General features: G+C 47.4%; 7 non-coding genes across 7 annotated transcripts; 1 reads left to right on the forward strand and 6 right to left on the reverse strand.

Annotated features, from left to right (window-relative positions):
- The first annotated feature begins 6,763 nt into the window (after nucleotides 1-6,763).
- On the forward strand, nucleotides 6,764-6,852 carry trnay-gua (transfer RNA tyrosine (anticodon GUA)). Its single transcript is given in 2 exon segments — nucleotides 6,764-6,800; nucleotides 6,817-6,852. It is a non-coding gene; the product is annotated as a tRNA-Tyr (tRNA).
- A 214-nt stretch (nucleotides 6,853-7,066) lies between these two features.
- On the reverse strand, nucleotides 7,067-7,140 carry trnan-guu (transfer RNA asparagine (anticodon GUU)). Its single transcript has one exon. It is a non-coding gene; the product is annotated as a tRNA-Asn (tRNA).
- A 229-nt stretch (nucleotides 7,141-7,369) lies between these two features.
- Nucleotides 7,370-7,443, reverse strand: trnan-guu (transfer RNA asparagine (anticodon GUU)). The gene has a single exon. It is a non-coding gene; the product is annotated as a tRNA-Asn (tRNA).
- A 2,446-nt stretch (nucleotides 7,444-9,889) lies between these two features.
- trnan-guu (transfer RNA asparagine (anticodon GUU)) lies at nucleotides 9,890-9,963 on the reverse strand. Its single transcript has one exon. It is a non-coding gene; the product is annotated as a tRNA-Asn (tRNA).
- Nucleotides 9,964-10,930: 967 nt separating this feature from the next.
- On the reverse strand, nucleotides 10,931-11,004 carry trnan-guu (transfer RNA asparagine (anticodon GUU)). The gene has a single exon. It is a non-coding gene; the product is annotated as a tRNA-Asn (tRNA).
- Nucleotides 11,005-13,189: 2,185 nt separating this feature from the next.
- trnan-guu (transfer RNA asparagine (anticodon GUU)) lies at nucleotides 13,190-13,263 on the reverse strand. Its single transcript has one exon. It is a non-coding gene; the product is annotated as a tRNA-Asn (tRNA).
- Nucleotides 13,264-14,701: 1,438 nt separating this feature from the next.
- Nucleotides 14,702-14,775, reverse strand: trnan-guu (transfer RNA asparagine (anticodon GUU)). The gene has a single exon. It is a non-coding gene; the product is annotated as a tRNA-Asn (tRNA).
- Between the last annotated feature and the right edge of the window lie 1,221 nt (nucleotides 14,776-15,996).

The following is a 15,996-nucleotide window of genomic DNA, read 5'->3' on the forward strand; positions in this document are numbered from 1 at the left end:
TGTTTTGCCTGATTTCGTGCCATCCCTTTTACTCATGCTATCATATGTTTATGTCTTTATGCATGCTCAATAATCCAGGTAAGAAAATCACAGAGAGTTGAATCAGTTCATCTGGACACAATGTTTACTGAGAGAGAAACTTTTCATCACTCATCTAAGTGACCTCTTCATTCTTAACTGACTGCAGGTATACCCACCCTTATAAACAATACAGCGGCATAGCGACCGAAAACAATGATTGGTTTCATATGCCACTTGCTGTGACCATTATTTAGAATTTAAATGACAATGTGTACTATTCACAGAGGATTTGGGAATAGGTGCAAGCACAGCACTGTAAGATGGTGACAAATGTACTCTTAACCCCCCCCCCCCTTTCGGTTCAGGAATGGTCGTTCGCTCTTCACATACTTGACGGTCTCTTTGACTACCCTTTAAAACCTGCGTCCCCGCCCCCTCCCCTATCAATGATGTGCACATCCTCATCCTTCAGAGTGGCCACTGACCTGTAGATGGGTGTAGACTGCGGAGTCCTGGCCTGACGTGTTAGCTCTTCTGTGGTGTGCCATCTTGGCAAGTGTCTGTTTGGTTTCCCCGATGTAAAACCCACGGCAATCATCCGTACTATGGGAGTGCAGGATGAGGAGACGAAGAGATCGAGTCGAGTCAATTCCGTTTACTCGCCACACAAAACAACACCGATACAGCACAATCTCTCGTGGCAGCCAGCTAACCGCTAGGCTGCTGCAAACATGGCTCCCCCGGAAACACTAAGCAGTGCCTACGTCAGCACTCTGAATGCCTGCCTTAAAGGAGCAGCAGCCCCTGGTGAATCTACCCTCAAATGTGTATCACCACAGTACACTATATAACTGTTTGTGCCAGGGGACCCAATCCTTGGGGTGGACCAACTTCTAGCGCAGCATGTTTTGGGGTTTGAAAGCAACTGAGACACAGTGTTTGGAAAATACTGTAACGTGCATGGATAAGTAGACACGCTGGCCGCTGGCTGGCGGATCTGACCCTTTAGTCGAGCGGTTAGCGATGTCTCCTGCGGTGCGGGCGATACGGGTTCGCTTCCCGGCCGCGGCAGTTACTGTGGTTGCGTTGTCCCCCGAATTCGCTACATTGGTGTCAGAAGTGGGATGGAGCGACCGTAAGGCCATCGGAAGCGTATCCGCCCTGAGGCGCGAAGGAGCTGATATGCTTAAGCGCGGGGACGCGCTTCCCGAAGGAGGGGGGTAGTGTAACGTGCATGGATAAGAAGACACGCTTGTTCCATCGTCTCTCAAAACAGCTGCAATAACTCAATACTCAAGAAACCTGGTGCAGACCCCAAAAATTTGAATAATTTTCGCCCAATCTCAAAGTTACCATTTCTTTCTAAAACACTTGAAAGAACCGTCGCATTTCAGGTACACGCTCACTTGATGCACAACAATCTGTTTGAACAATTCCAGTGCGGTTTTCGCTCCATGCACAGTTTGGAGACAGCCTTGAATAAAATCACCAATGATCTGCTGATGGCAGCTGACTCTGGGCTCTTAACCATACTTGTCCTTCTTGACCTGAGTGCAGCCTTTGATACCATCTCATATAACATCCGCTTAGAGAGCCTAGCTTCCATTGGAATAACTGGCACCCCCTTGACTAGTTTAGATCATATCTCTCTGGCCCCACTCAGTTTGTCCAACTTAAACATTTGAGATCACAGTCCTTCCCTGTTACTACTGGTGTTCCCCGGGGCTCTGTATTGGGATCCCTCCGATTTATTATTTACCTTTTACCTCTTGGCCACATTTTCAGGAAATCTGACATTCAATTTCACTGCTACGCGGATGACTCCAAGCTTTATATAGCCACCAAACCTGCCTCCGCTCTTCCACCCACTTCCCTTTGACTGCTTACTGTAAATTAAATCCTGGTTTTCATACCACTTTCTCAAACTTAATAGTGATAAAACCAAGGCCCTCTTAGTAGGTACTAAATCTACTTTGGCTAAACCTGATAGTTTTTCCCCCAACTATTGACAATTCCATAGTTCCTCCATTGCCTGAGGTTGAGTCTGGGTGTCATCTTGGACAGCACATTATCTTTTGAAGCTCACATCAACAATGTTACTTGAGCTGCATACTTCCACCTACGCAATATTAAACATCTTCGCCCGTCACTTACACCGAACAGCACCGCTATACTGATTCACACGCTGGTTTCATCCCGTATTGACTACTGCAATTTGGTCTTCCCCTCAAGTATCTTCATAAAGTTCAACTGGTCCAGAATTCAGGTGCCCGTATCATTACCAGAACTCCTTCCATAGATCATATCACTCCTATTCTTCAGCAACTCCATAGGGTCCCTGTTAAATACCGTATTGCCTTAAAGATCCTGCTCCTCACCTTTAAAGCCATTAATAACCTAGCTCCATATCTTTCTGAACTCCATATCCACACACCCTCCCGCACTCAGATCCTCTTCTGCTCTACAACTCACTACAAAATTGGCCCGCTTGACTACCATGGGGTCTAGAGCCTTCAGTCATTCTGGCCCCAGCTCATGGAACTCTCTCCCATAAGACATTCGCAATATTGACTCTTTCAACCTTCAAATCCCACTTCAAAACGTACCTTTTCAAACTGGCATATTCAGTCTGATCCACGCTTCTTTCGAGTTTTGTGCAGATGAGTTTTTTATACTTATCTGTTGTATTAACTTTTTGTCTACCCTGCTTTGTTTTGATTTTATGCTGTCTGATACAGTGCTGCTTGTTTTTTTTAAACTATTCTGTAAAAGGTGTCCTTGAGTGCTCTGAAAGGCGCCCACAAATAAAATGTATTATTACCACCTCCACTGCTTCAACAGGAACGCACGTGAGGAGAGACGTAACATCATAAGAGACCATTGTTTCATCTGCCTCCATAATGATGTCCCTTACCTTTTCCACAAAATCCACAGTGTTCTGAATGTGATGTTCATTACTGCCTACCAGTGGGTTAACAGATGTCAGAAACTTAGCGATGTTATAGGTCACTGGGTTAATCGTACCAACAATAGACCACAATGACATCCCGTTTATGCATCGTAGGTAAAACATACAGACTAGCTACAGCTTCCCCGGGTATAAACTATGCTACAAAATTCTGTCGACAACATTGTCCTTTTCTAACAGCTTCAGACAACCTATCACCTTTTTCGTGTACCTACTACCTGGATCTCGTTTCAGAGGCCCATGAGTATTTAAGTCACAATGTCATGACTTTCTCATGATAGTTTGATTTAATAAATCTTCTCCTGGATCGCCATTTTGTTGTGGTGGAGAAGCTTATGTGTACTTATGATCCCAAGAACTGTGCCAGCCGGAGCTTGGATCCTGGTAGGGTCACCCAAGGCGGATAAGTCAAGGGAGAGGTTCCAGACAAAGCGCGATCCAACAAAGACCTCAACGGCGGAACATGTCTCCGGGTCACAACAGCAGTGAAGGCGGATGAAGGCTGCAACAGAGGGTGTCCCTATAGTCGTCTTGGTTGTCCATGCCATTGGACTCTAGCCACCCCTGCCAAGGATCGTGTGGGGGCTGCTGTTACGTCTCACGAATGGAGGCCAGTGTAGCGAAACCCAAAGGACGGACAGACAGAGCACCAAAAAAACCCGAAGGCGATTTTAATGCAGGAAAATAAACAACACTGCCACAGGGATGATAACAGGGGAATCTCAGGTGGGGGTTGTTGTGACGATGTGCGTGCGCCTGGCTACCAAAGTCCGAATTCGTAGAGCGTGGGGGTTGTCCGAGGAAGTCCGGGTCCGAGATCCAGGAAGTCAAGTCCGAAGGGAGGGGTCCAGGGAGAGAGACGCGGAGGGAGATCGCTGGAGAGGTCCGGGGAAAACGTGATGGTCGCTGGGGACGAGGAGCGAGGGAGACGCGGGGAGCCGTGGAAGTCGCGGAGAGTGGGTCTTGAGGGAAACAAAAACAGCGAGACGAAACATACGCAAAAAAACAAAAACACAGGAGTTGGATACAGAGAAACAAAACAATAGCGTGTGAATAGGCACGAGAAAAGGAATAAGCCCCTGGAATAGGCTCGTCAGAGCTTTATCGCAGGATTCAGGACGTCGAAACACTGAGAGACGTTCTGGGAGGCTTCTTGTAGAGGGCTGCCTGATTGCCGCAGGTGTGCCTGGTAGATGATGGCAAACACCTGGTGCAGCGCAGCGCTCGTCTCCTCAGAGCGCGAACCGAGCGCTCGGATGTTTCCGGCACGTCCGAGCTGGGGGGGTGGCTTGAACGTGCCGAGGAGGCAGCTCGGGGCGGTGTAACCACAACAGCTGCAGGCGCATCAGCCACTCCACATAAAAAGCTATCACGCGCAGGTATCCTAAAGGTCAGCCACACTCGACCCCAAGTGACCGCCGATGATGATGGTTTAATAAAACAATGCAGGGAAAAAGGACCTATCTTTGTCCGTCGGAAGGATGATGATATTATTGTCCTTACTGTCAGTCGTGAGTGCATTCCTCTCATCTCTGCTGAGGTTGGACGGTGGCAGCTCCGCATTGTTGAGCAAGGTTGAAACTTTCGTCTGCATTTTCTCCGCTTCTGGGTCTGTGATGTTGTTACAGATCGCTGAGCTGATTCCGTGGCTATGATCAGTTCCACTATCGGGAATAAATGTCGGCGTGACAGCAAAATTCAGTCCCTTTCTCCCTCTGGGTGAGTTGTCTATCGGACAGATTCTTCACCCACTTGTCCAAATCACCAGCGTGTTTCGGGAATCCATCTCTTTGTCTGCCGTTGAGGTCACCGTCTGTTGTCTCTGGCGTGCAACAAGTAGGTCAAACTTCTTTTGCTGCCTGGTTTTCGACTTTCCGTGTTGTGCTACACGAGTCTTCTCCGTGAACTCAATTACATGTTGGACAATGGTCTGATCTAGATGCAACGCAAGTCTCTGTTGGATCTGCTCCTCTTTGGCTTTCAAAGCGTTGACGGTAAAATTAGTTTGTCTCCCCCGTTCGCTCAACAGTTGGCTCGGTGCCTTCTGGAGGATCTTGCTAGCTCGGTGGCCCTTGACAGAAGATTTCATTTGCAGGCTCTTAGGTGTAATCATGCTGTTTGCACCCGAGGCTGAATCTCAGGTGGTTCCTGTAGTCTGCTATTTTACGCGCCGTTTAAGGCAATCCTTGCTGAAATGACTCAACATGTCTTGACGCCTGCTTAATAATCCAGGTAAGGAAATACGGGAAAGTCGAATTAGTTCATCTGGACACAGCTTAATGGGAGAAACATTTTATCACTTATCTAAGTGACTTTGTCGGTCTCAGCTGACTGCAGGTATCACAAATCTTATAAAGAACACAGTTGTTTGGCGACCAAAACCGACACAGTTGCGTCACAACAGAAACCAGCGATCAGTTTCATATGCAAATTGCCGTGACCGTTAATTAGAGTTAAAATTTTGGGGGCGTCCGGGTAGAGTGCGGTCCATTCCGTTACCTATCAACACGGGGATCGCCGATCGAATCCCCGTGTTACCTCCGGCTTGATCGGGCGCCCCTACAGACACAACTGGCCGTGTCTGCGGGTGGAAAGCTGGATGTGGGTATGTGTCCTGGTCGCTGCACTAACGCCTCCTCTGGTGGGTCGGTTGGTCGGGGCGCCTGAACTGGGGGGGAATAGCGTCATCCTCCCACGCGCTACGTCCTCCTGGCGAAACTCCCCACTCTCAGGTGAAAAAGAAGATGCTGGTGACTCCACATGTATCGGAGGAGACGTGTGGTCGTCTGCAGCCCTCCCCGGATAGTCAGAGTGGGTGGAGCAGCAATTGGGACAGCTCGGAAGAGCGGGGTAATTGGCCGGATACAATTGGGGAGAAATCCCCCCCCCAACAAAAAAAAGTTAAAATTTGGACCCTGGTCTTATTCTCTAGGGGTATGTCACATTTAGAAATAGGTTGTAGTGTAGGGCATTGTGTATCCCTCTCCAATAGTCTGATAACAGGATAATCCAACAAAAAATGAGGGTCTGACTCTAAGTCATCTTTAGTAATGCAGTGAACTAATTTTCTTTTTTTTGTCTTCCAAACTGGATGAGTCTGGAGGAGTTCAGCCAGCCACTGCTGGAGCTGCAGCTTCATTCTGGCTGCCGGGTGAGATGAGCAAGACCATCTCTGTGCTCGAGTAGAGGTGGGTTGCCAACACCCTCTTTCACTTCGAATTTGAAGTTGTGATACGAGCCCCCTGTCTCAGCCCCCAATTACCACCAGACACCGACATCAGACCGCTTCTTCACCCATCGGTTGATGGTGTGCACTGGGCTACTGCGCCTCTACCTCACTACCAGAGGCAAGGACACTGGGCTAGCGCCTCTCTACTCCTTTTATCCCCCAGAGGCATGGACACCAGACATTATTGTTTCTGTTTATAGTTCTGTATATGTTTTCTGCCATTGTCTATAGTAACTGTTGAATGAATGAATGGAGGGAGTCACTGATGGCTGATTGAAAATAAAAGTTTGGTCACAACAAAAATGTATGCTTCTCTTCTTTGTTTTTTGTTGTTAGAGGATAAAAGTTTCTGCCAAATACATGAATTTAATTTAGATATTTGCTACGGAATGACTAATTCATCACTAATGAGTAACATGTAAACAAATTATATGATTTCATATAATAAAAATATATAAATGCAACGCTTTCAGTCTGTTTCTTTTCCTCTTTTTTTTTACCACACCAACCAGTCAAGAAAATTATGAACAAAACATACACATGGCCCTTCGATAGCTCAGTTGGTAGAGCGGAGGACTGTAGGTAAACAGCAATGGACATCCTTAGGTCGCTGGTTCGACTCCGGCTCGAAGGACTTCTTTTCCTTGCACATAATGGACCAGAACAACTCTCGTCGCCTTTACATTCTAAGACTTCACCTAAAACTCAGCTATAATATCAATCACTGTCAATATTGAAAACAAAACACAAAGGTCTACATAGTTGGTACCTGCTATTATATGTGTAGTCACGTGTATGGTCTGACCAATTCAAGATTTACTGATCCTGCCATAGCAACGAAAATGTCACGTCCCTGGGTGGGCTCGAACCACCAACCTTTCGGTTAACAGCCGAACGCGCTAACCGATTGCGCCACAGAGACTTCTTTAGCATTAAAAGGGGCGTAGTCGAAGTCACATGACATCGTCCTTCCCTGTTTTACGGTTAGTTTTCTTGTTCTTTGTACTGCTGGCCTTGTCTGACTACTGTTTTGCCTGATTTCATGCCATCCCTTTTACTCATGCTAGCATATGTTTAATCACAGGTAGGGTCTGACCAATTTAAGATTTGCTGATACAACTACAGCAAGAAAACAAAAACAAAGAACATCTCGTCCCTGGGTGGGCTCGAACCACCAACCTTTCGGTTAACAGCCGAACGCGCTAACCGATTGCGCCACAGAGACTCCTTTAGCATTAAAAGGGGCGTAGTCAAACTCGCATGACATCGTCCCTGCGCTGTTTTTTACAGTAATCGCTTTCTTGTTCTTTGTAATGTTGACCTTGTCCAACCAATGTTTTGCCTGATGTCATGCCATCCCTATTACTAATACTCTCACATGTGTAGTCACATGTAAGGTCTGACCAATTCAAGATTTACTGATACCCCCACAGAAACGAAAATGACTGCCCCTGGGTGGACTCCAACCACCAACATTTACGTTTACAGCCGAATCACGCTAGCCGTTTGTGCCACTGAGACCACTTTAACGTTAAAAGGGGCATAGTCAAACTCACATGACATCGTCCCTGCTTTGTTTTTATAAAGGGCATCCAGGCCGTCACTGGCTACAAGCTACCTCTTCAGACCTGTGGCAGTGCGCATACCCTCCAAGATGTACTGAATGACTTCTACACACGATATTAGAGACTGAACAATGGTGGTGAAAGCTACATCCCTGATGGATTACCAGGTTCTGCAGGTGACTGCAGATGATGTGAGAAAGACCCTCTCCAGAGTCAACCCACATAAAGCTGCGGGTCCAGACAGAATCCCAGGCCGCGCAATCAGGGACTGTGCTGAGCAGCTGGCAGATGTCCTTGCTGACATCTTCAACATCTGGCTGTCCTAGGCAGTCATCCCCACGTGTTTCAAGTCTACCACCATCATACCAGTGCCAAAGAAGTCCCCTGTGTTCTGCCAAAATGACTACCGCCCCATTGCACTGACTCCCATCATCATGAAGTGCTTTGAGAGGCTGGTCATGAAGCACATCAAGTCCAGCCTCCCTTCCACTCTGGACCCTCTCCAGTTTGCATACCGCGCTAACTGCTCCACAGACAATGCCATAAGCTCTGCTCTTCATCCACCCCTATCCCCCCTGGTGAGAAAGAACAGTTATGTGGGGATGTTGTTCACTGACTTCAGCTCAGCTTTTTGCACAATCATACCACAACACCTGATCAGAAAGCTGAGCCAGCTGGGCCTGAACACCTCCCTCTGCAACTGGGTGCTGGACTTCCTCACGGGGAGGCTACAGTCAGTGCAAATTGGCAAGATCACCCCCAGGACCATCACACTGAACACTGTGCACTCCACAGGGCTGTGTGCTCAGTCCGCTCTTGTTCACCCTGCTGACTCACAACTGCACAGCATGATCCACCTCCAACCTCATTATAAAATTTGCTGATGATACTAAAGTGGCAGGTCTCATCAGCAACAACGACGGATCATCATACAGAGCACAGGTGGATCAACTGGTGGCAAGGTGCAAAAACAACAATCTCACCCTAAATAGTAGGAAAAGTTAAGTAGGTTATTATTGGCTTCAGAAAGAACAGCGCCCACCATTACCCTCTGACCATCAACGGTATGGACGTGGAGAGAGTCAGCAGTGTTAAGTTCCTGGGAGTTCACAGAGGGCCTCTCAAGGTCCTCACATGTCACTGCGCTCTCCAAGAAGACCCAGCAGCGTCTTCACTTCCTGTGGCGTATGAAGAAGGCGAGTCTTCCCTCACCTACCCTCATCACATTCTACAGAGGCACCATAGAAAGCCTTCTGACCAGCTGTATCACTGTCTGGCATGGGAACTGAAAGGCATCCGACTGCAAATCCCTACAGCGGAGAATGAAGACAGCTGGAAAGTTCATAGGAACTGCTCTCCCATCCATCCAGGCCATCTATGATGCATGGTGCACCTGGAAGGCTTTTAGCATCGTGAAGGACCCCACCCATCCTTCCCACATCCACGTCACCCTCTAGGTACAGACGCATCCGTCGTGCCTCCACCAAACTGTGCAACAGTTTCATTCCTCAGGCTGTGAGGTTCCTCAACAACCTGAACACTTACAGACCTTCAACAAAATGACTTTTTGACCTTCTTACTCACTGTCCGTGTCAGGTGTGCTTGTGTTGTTTAGGTCTGTGGCAATTTTTATTTTTAATGCAATTTTTGTTTTTAATATTTATTGCGTGTTATTTGTTTTTATGTGGCACTGAGGTCCATGTGACATGTAATTTCGTTCCCTTTTATGGATAAGACATGCACATAAGGCAATGACAAATAAATGCTGTGTAAGTAACATGCAGGGTGTGACCAAGACGAGACTTACTGCCACCACCACAGCAACGAAATTGTCACGTCCCTGGGTGGGCTCGAAACACCAACCTTCCGATAAACAACCAAACGCGCTAACCGATTTCACCACAGAGACTCTTACAACATTAAAAGCGGCGTAGTGAAACTGTCATGACATCGTCCTGCTTCGTTCTTACAAATATACTATTCTCTGTAATGTTGACCTTGCTAATGTTTTGCCATATTCTTTACTCATGCTATCACACGTGCAGTCACGTGTAGGGTCCGACCAGTTCAAGATTTGCTGATACCACCACAGCAACGAAAACGTCCCGTCCCTGGGTGGGCTCGAACCACCAACCTTTCGGTTAACAGCCGAACGCGCTAACCGATTGCGCCACAGAGACTCATTTAGCATTGAAGTAGGGCTGAATCATTAACCGAATTCAAACCGAAATCGCGATGTAATAGTACCAATTTTCAAATCGCAAAGGCTGCGATTAAAATAAAAGTGCTTTTTTAACGTTACATAATCTAACCAATCAGAGGGTCTGAAACACATGGCCACATGGGGTTCACGAACACACACGCTACCCTACGCTCACGTGACATGTGAGTGAGAACAGTAAATGAAGACACCAACTTGCCACGCTACACTTTGACCTTATCAGCAACGTTACTATCTTATGAAAATGGCCTCAGCAGAAACGAACACTGAAGAGGTGACTTTAGTTTCAAAGAGGAACAGTACGTCGGTTGTCTGGAGCTGTTCTGGATTTCGTTATGCTGTGTTCTGATGTGTGAGAGACTATGGCAGGCCGTTTAATTTATTATTTTTAAAAAAATTTATTTCTGATCTTTTTTTTCCTTTTGCCCCCAATCGATACCTATTGTAGTTCAAACACCCACCCTCGAACTGCATGCGTTCGCCAACTGCCTCTCTCCGGCCGGCAGTCTCAGAGGAGACGCCTCGCCACCTTCTTGACAAGGCGAATCCAGGCCGAACCACTGTTTTTCCCGACACACCCAGAGACGCATTCATGTGACGAACACAAGCCGACTCCGCCCCTCCTGAAGACAGCGTTGCCAATTATTGCTGCTTCATCGAGTCCGGCCATAGTCGGATCTGACGAGACCGAGGCGCGAACCCCGGTCCCCAGTGGACAACTGCATCAACACAAAGCCGATGCTTAGACCACTACAGCCTCTATTCTTGTTCTTTGTAATGTTGACCTTGTCCAACTAATGTTTTCCCTGATGTCCTGCCATGCCTTTAACTCATGCTATCATATGTGTGGTCACATGTAGGGTCTGACCAATCCAAGATTTGCTGATACCACCACAGCAACGAAAACGTCCCGTCCCGTCCCGTCCCGTCCCTGGGTGGGCTCGAACCACCAACCTTTCGGTTAACAGCCGAACGCGCTAACCGATTGCGCCACAGAGACTCATTTAGCCTTAAAGTAGGGCTGAATGATTAACCAAATTGAGACCGAAATCGCGACGTAATAGTACCAAGTTTCAAATCGCAAAGGCTGCGAAATAAAAGTGCTTTTTTTAAACGTTACATAATCTAACCAATCAGAGGGTCGGAAACACATGACCACATGGGGTTCACGAACACACACGCTACCCTACACTCACGTGACATGTGAGTGTGAACGGTGAAGAAAGCAATTTACCACGCTACGCTTTGACCTTATCAGTAACTTTACTATCTTGTGAAAATGGCCTCAGCAGAAACGAACACTGAAGAGGTGACTCTAATTTCAAAGAGGAGCAGTACGTCGGTTGTCTGGAGCTGTTCTGGATTTAGGATAGAAGACGCTGCAGAGAGTCAGGTAATGTGCAGAACGTGCCTTGCTACCGTAGCTACAACACGGGGCAACACGACAAACCTGTTAAGAAAGCATCACAAGGCCATGTATGACTATCGCATGGCTAAAACCCCGATCAGTAATGTGTCAAGCAGGCCGAATACCACCCGCCAGGGACCACTGACCGAAAAGTTTCGAGAGCATGTCTCCAGGTGGGTGGGCTCCAACCACCAACCTGTCGGTTAACAGCCAAACACGCTAACCGATTGTACCACAGAAACTACTTGAACATCAAAAAGGGAATAGTCAAACTACTCACATGACACCATCGTTGGTTATAGAGCTAACTGCTAAGCTAGGCTAATGCGATAGAGCTAACTGCTAAGCTAGGCTAATGCAGTAGCGCTAATTGCCAAACTAGGCTAAACTCGGAGCTAGTAAACTAGGAACGAGAGGCTGCCTACTAAACACAAGAGTCGTTTGAGAAAGTAAACTAAGCACAGAAAATAGCTAACTGAGTAGAACAAATGAAGAGGTTATGGCAGAATATAGAGAAGAGATAATATAAAAAAAAATAAACGCCAGTTATTGATGTCACGAAGCCGGAAGCCGGGAACAGCTGGCAGTGACGTCCACGGACCCACACAGAAGGAGGAGGCTGACACCGAAAGCCATTTGCGTTCCCATCGGCAGAATCAAGGGGAGAGGGGCTGCGTCAGTCATCGAGGGCCCCTCTGGCAGGGACACTCACGCAGTCACACGCGCACATTCTCATTCCCTCATCAGGCAACAGCTGCCGGGTACCACTGACTATCTAGGGGCCACTCGCGGCGGGGACATATTTCTCCTTGCCTCATCGGGCAACGGCTGCCGGGTACCACTATTCTCTATCTAAGAGCCGCTGGCGATGACCTGACGCAACCCTCTCTCCCAACAGCCCAGTGGTGCCCGATGACTATTTATGAGGTTAAAAAGCAACACGAAACTCAATCAGGGTGCAATAACTGAAAGTTAAAATTATTTGCTCATCACCTGGAGATTGTAACGTTTTAACGAACCGATCACTTTTCGCGGTACTTTCTTTTTGAATATTAGCGAAAATTGATGATTTTTGGAGAAATGTCGCTAGATTATACTGTGGCATGTGGCGTATCCATGGTAACAGGCAACATTCTATTGTGAAAGAGAAGCTGATTGGACATGGAGGCTTCGTTATGCTGTGTTCTGATGTGTGAGAGACTATGGCAGGCCGTTTAATTTATTCTTTTTAAAAAAATGTTATTTCTGATCTTTTTTTTCCTTTTGCCCCCAATTTAGTGGCCAATCGATCCCTATTGTAGTTCAAACACCCACCCTCGAACTGCATGCGTTCGCCAACTGCATCTCTCCGGCCGGCAGTCTCAGAGGAGACGCCTCCCCACTTTCGTGACAAGGCGAATCCAGGCCGAACCACTGATTTTCCCCGACACACCCAGAGACGCATTCATGTGACGAACACAAGCCGACTCCGCCCCCCTCCTGAAGACAGCGTTGCCAATGATTGCTGCTTCATCGAGTCCGGCCATAGTCGGATCTGACGAGACCGACGCGCGAACCCCGGTCCCCAGTGGGCAACTGCATCGACACAAAGCCGATGCTTAGACCGCTACACCACCGCGGAGCCTCTATTCTTGTTCTTTGTAATGTTGACCTTGTCCAACTAATGTTTTCCCTGATGTCCTGCCATGCCTTTAATTCATGCTATCATATGTGTGGTCACGTGTAGGGTCTGACCAAATCAAGATTTGCTGATACCACCACAGCAACGAAAACGTCCCGTCCCTGGGTGGGCTCGAACCACCAACCTTTCGGTTAACAGCCGAACGCGCTAACCGATTGCGCCACAGAGACTCATTTAGCATTAAAGTAGGGCTGAATTATGAATCGAATTGAAACCGAAATCGCGATGTAATAGTACCAAGTTTCAAATCGTATGGGCTGCGATTAAAATAAAAGTGTTTTTTTTAAACGTTACATAATCTAACCAATCAGAGGGTCGGAAACACATGACCACATAAGGTTCACGAACACACACGCTACCCTACGCTCACGTGACATGTGAGTGAGAACAGTAAATGAAGACACCAACTTACCACGCTACGCTTTGACCTTATCAGTAACGTTACTGTCTTGTGAAAATGGCCCCAGCAGAAACGAACACTGAAGAGGTGACTTTAGTTTCAAAGAGGAGCAGTACGTCGGTTGTCTGGAGCTGTTCTGGATTTAGGATAGAAGACGCTGCAGAGAGTCAGGTAATGTGCAGAACGTGCCTTGCTACCGTAGCTACAACATGGGGCAACACGACAAACCTGTCAAGAAAGCATCACAAGGCCATGTATGACTATCGCATGGCTAAAACCCCGATCAGTAATGTGTCAAGCAGGCCGAATACCACCCGCCAGGGACCACTGACCGAGAAGTTTCGAGAGTATGTCTCCAGGTGGGTGGGCCCTGCACCACAGAAACTACTTGAACATCAAAAAGGGAATAGTCAAACTACTCACATGACACCATCGTTGCACTATTTTTACGGCTATATTATTCTTGTTTTTTATGAGTTTAAATACTTGGGGTCAACTGTCCAAAGTAACGGGGAGTGCAGGGGAGAGGTGAAGAAGAGAGTGCAGGCAGGGTGGAGTGGGTGGAGAAGTCTGTCAGGAGTGATTTGCGACAGAAGGGTACCAGCAAGAGTTAAAGGGAAGGTTTACAAGATGGTTGTGAGACCAGCTATGTTGAATGGTTCGGAGAAAGTGGCTCTGACAAAAAGACAGGAGGTGGAGCTGGAGGTGGCGGAGTCGAAGATGCTAAGATTTTCACTAGGAGTGACGAAGAAGGACAGGATTATATTCAAGGACCGCTCAAGTTTGACGGTTTAGAGACAAAGCAAGAGAGGCAAGAATGAGATGGGTTGGACATGTGTGGAGGAGAGATGCTGGGTATATTGGGAGAAGGATGCTGAATATGGAGTTGCAAGGGAAGAGGAAAAGAGGAAGGCCAAAGAGGAGGTTTATGGGTGTTGTGAGGGAAGACATGCAGGTGGCTGGTGTGACAGAGGAAGATGCAGAAGACAGGAAGAGATGGAAACGGATGATCCGATGTGGCGCCCCCTAACGGGAGCAGCCGAAGATAGTAGTAGTAGATTCTTGTTCTTTGTAAAGTTGATCTTGCCCAACTAATGTTTTCCCTGATGTCCTGCCATGCCTTTAACTCATGCTATTATATGTGTGGTCACATGTAGGGTCTGACCAAATCAAGATTTGCTGATACCACCACAGCAACGAAAACGTCCCGTCCCTGGGTGGGCTCGAACCACCAACCTTTCGGTTAACAGCCGAACGCGCTAACCGATTGCGCCACAGAGACTCCTTTAGCCTTAAAGTAGGGCTGAATGATTAACCGAATTGAAACCGAAATCGCGATGTAATAGTACCAAGTTTCAAATCGCAAAGGCTGCGATTAAAATAAAAGTGTTTTTTTAAACGTTACATAATCTAACCAATCAGAGGGTCGGAAACACATGACCACATAAGGTTCACGAACACACACGCTACCCTACGCTCACGTGACATGTGAGTGAGAACTGTGAAGAAAGCAACTTACCACGCTACGCTTGACTTTAGCAGTAACGTTACTATCTTGTGAAAATGGCCTCAGCAGAAACGAACACTGAAGAGGTGACTTTAGTTTCAAAGAGGAGCAGTACGTCGGTTGTCTGGAGCTGTTCTGGATTTAGGATAGAAGCTGCTGCAGAGAGTCAGGTAATGTGCAGAACGTGCCTTGTTACCGTAGCTACAACACGGGGCAACACGACAAACCTGTTAAGAAAGCATCACAAGGCCATGTATGACTATCGCATGGCTAAACCCCCGATCAGTAATGTGTCAAGCAGGCCGAATACCACCCGCCAGGGACCACTGACCGAAAGGTTTCGAGAGCATGTCTCCAGGTGGGTGGGCCCTGACCACCAACCTGTCGGTTAACAGCCAGACACGCTAACCGATTGTACCACAGAAACTACTTGAACATCAAAAAGGGAATAGTCAAACTACTCACATGACACCATCGTTGGTTATAGATTAAGATTTTATAAGTTTATTTCAATGATTTATACAAAAATAATGACCATCCCTTTTTTATTATTATCTTCTATAGTCAAAAATTGGCGTTATGTTGGCGCAGTGGTTTACGCGGTTTCCTCACAGCAAGAACTCCTGGGTTCGAGCCCCAGTGTAGTGCAACCTTGGGGGGGTCGTCTCGGGTCGTCCTCTGTGTGGAGTTTGCATGTTCTCGCTGTGTCTGCCTGGGTTTCCTGCGGGTGCTCCGGTTTCCCCCCACAGTCCAAAGACATGTAGGTCAGGTGACTTGGCCATACTAAATTGTCCCTAGGGGTGTGTGTGTGTGTGTGCGTGTGTGTGTGTGTGTGATGGCCTGTCCGGGTGCCTCCTCGCCTGCCGCCCAATGACTGCTGGAAATAGGCACCGGTTCCCCGCGACCCTCTGAGCAGGTGATAATGGATGGACTTTCGATATCTTAAAGAAAGTACATTTTATTTGAACTCTGAGGACCTAAATCGAGTGGACTTTG

The sequence above is a fragment of the Lampris incognitus genome, chromosome 20 (genome assembly GCF_029633865.1).
Source record: "Lampris incognitus isolate fLamInc1 chromosome 20, fLamInc1.hap2, whole genome shotgun sequence".
NCBI classification, from domain to species: domain Eukaryota; kingdom Metazoa; phylum Chordata; class Actinopteri; order Lampriformes; family Lampridae; genus Lampris; species Lampris incognitus.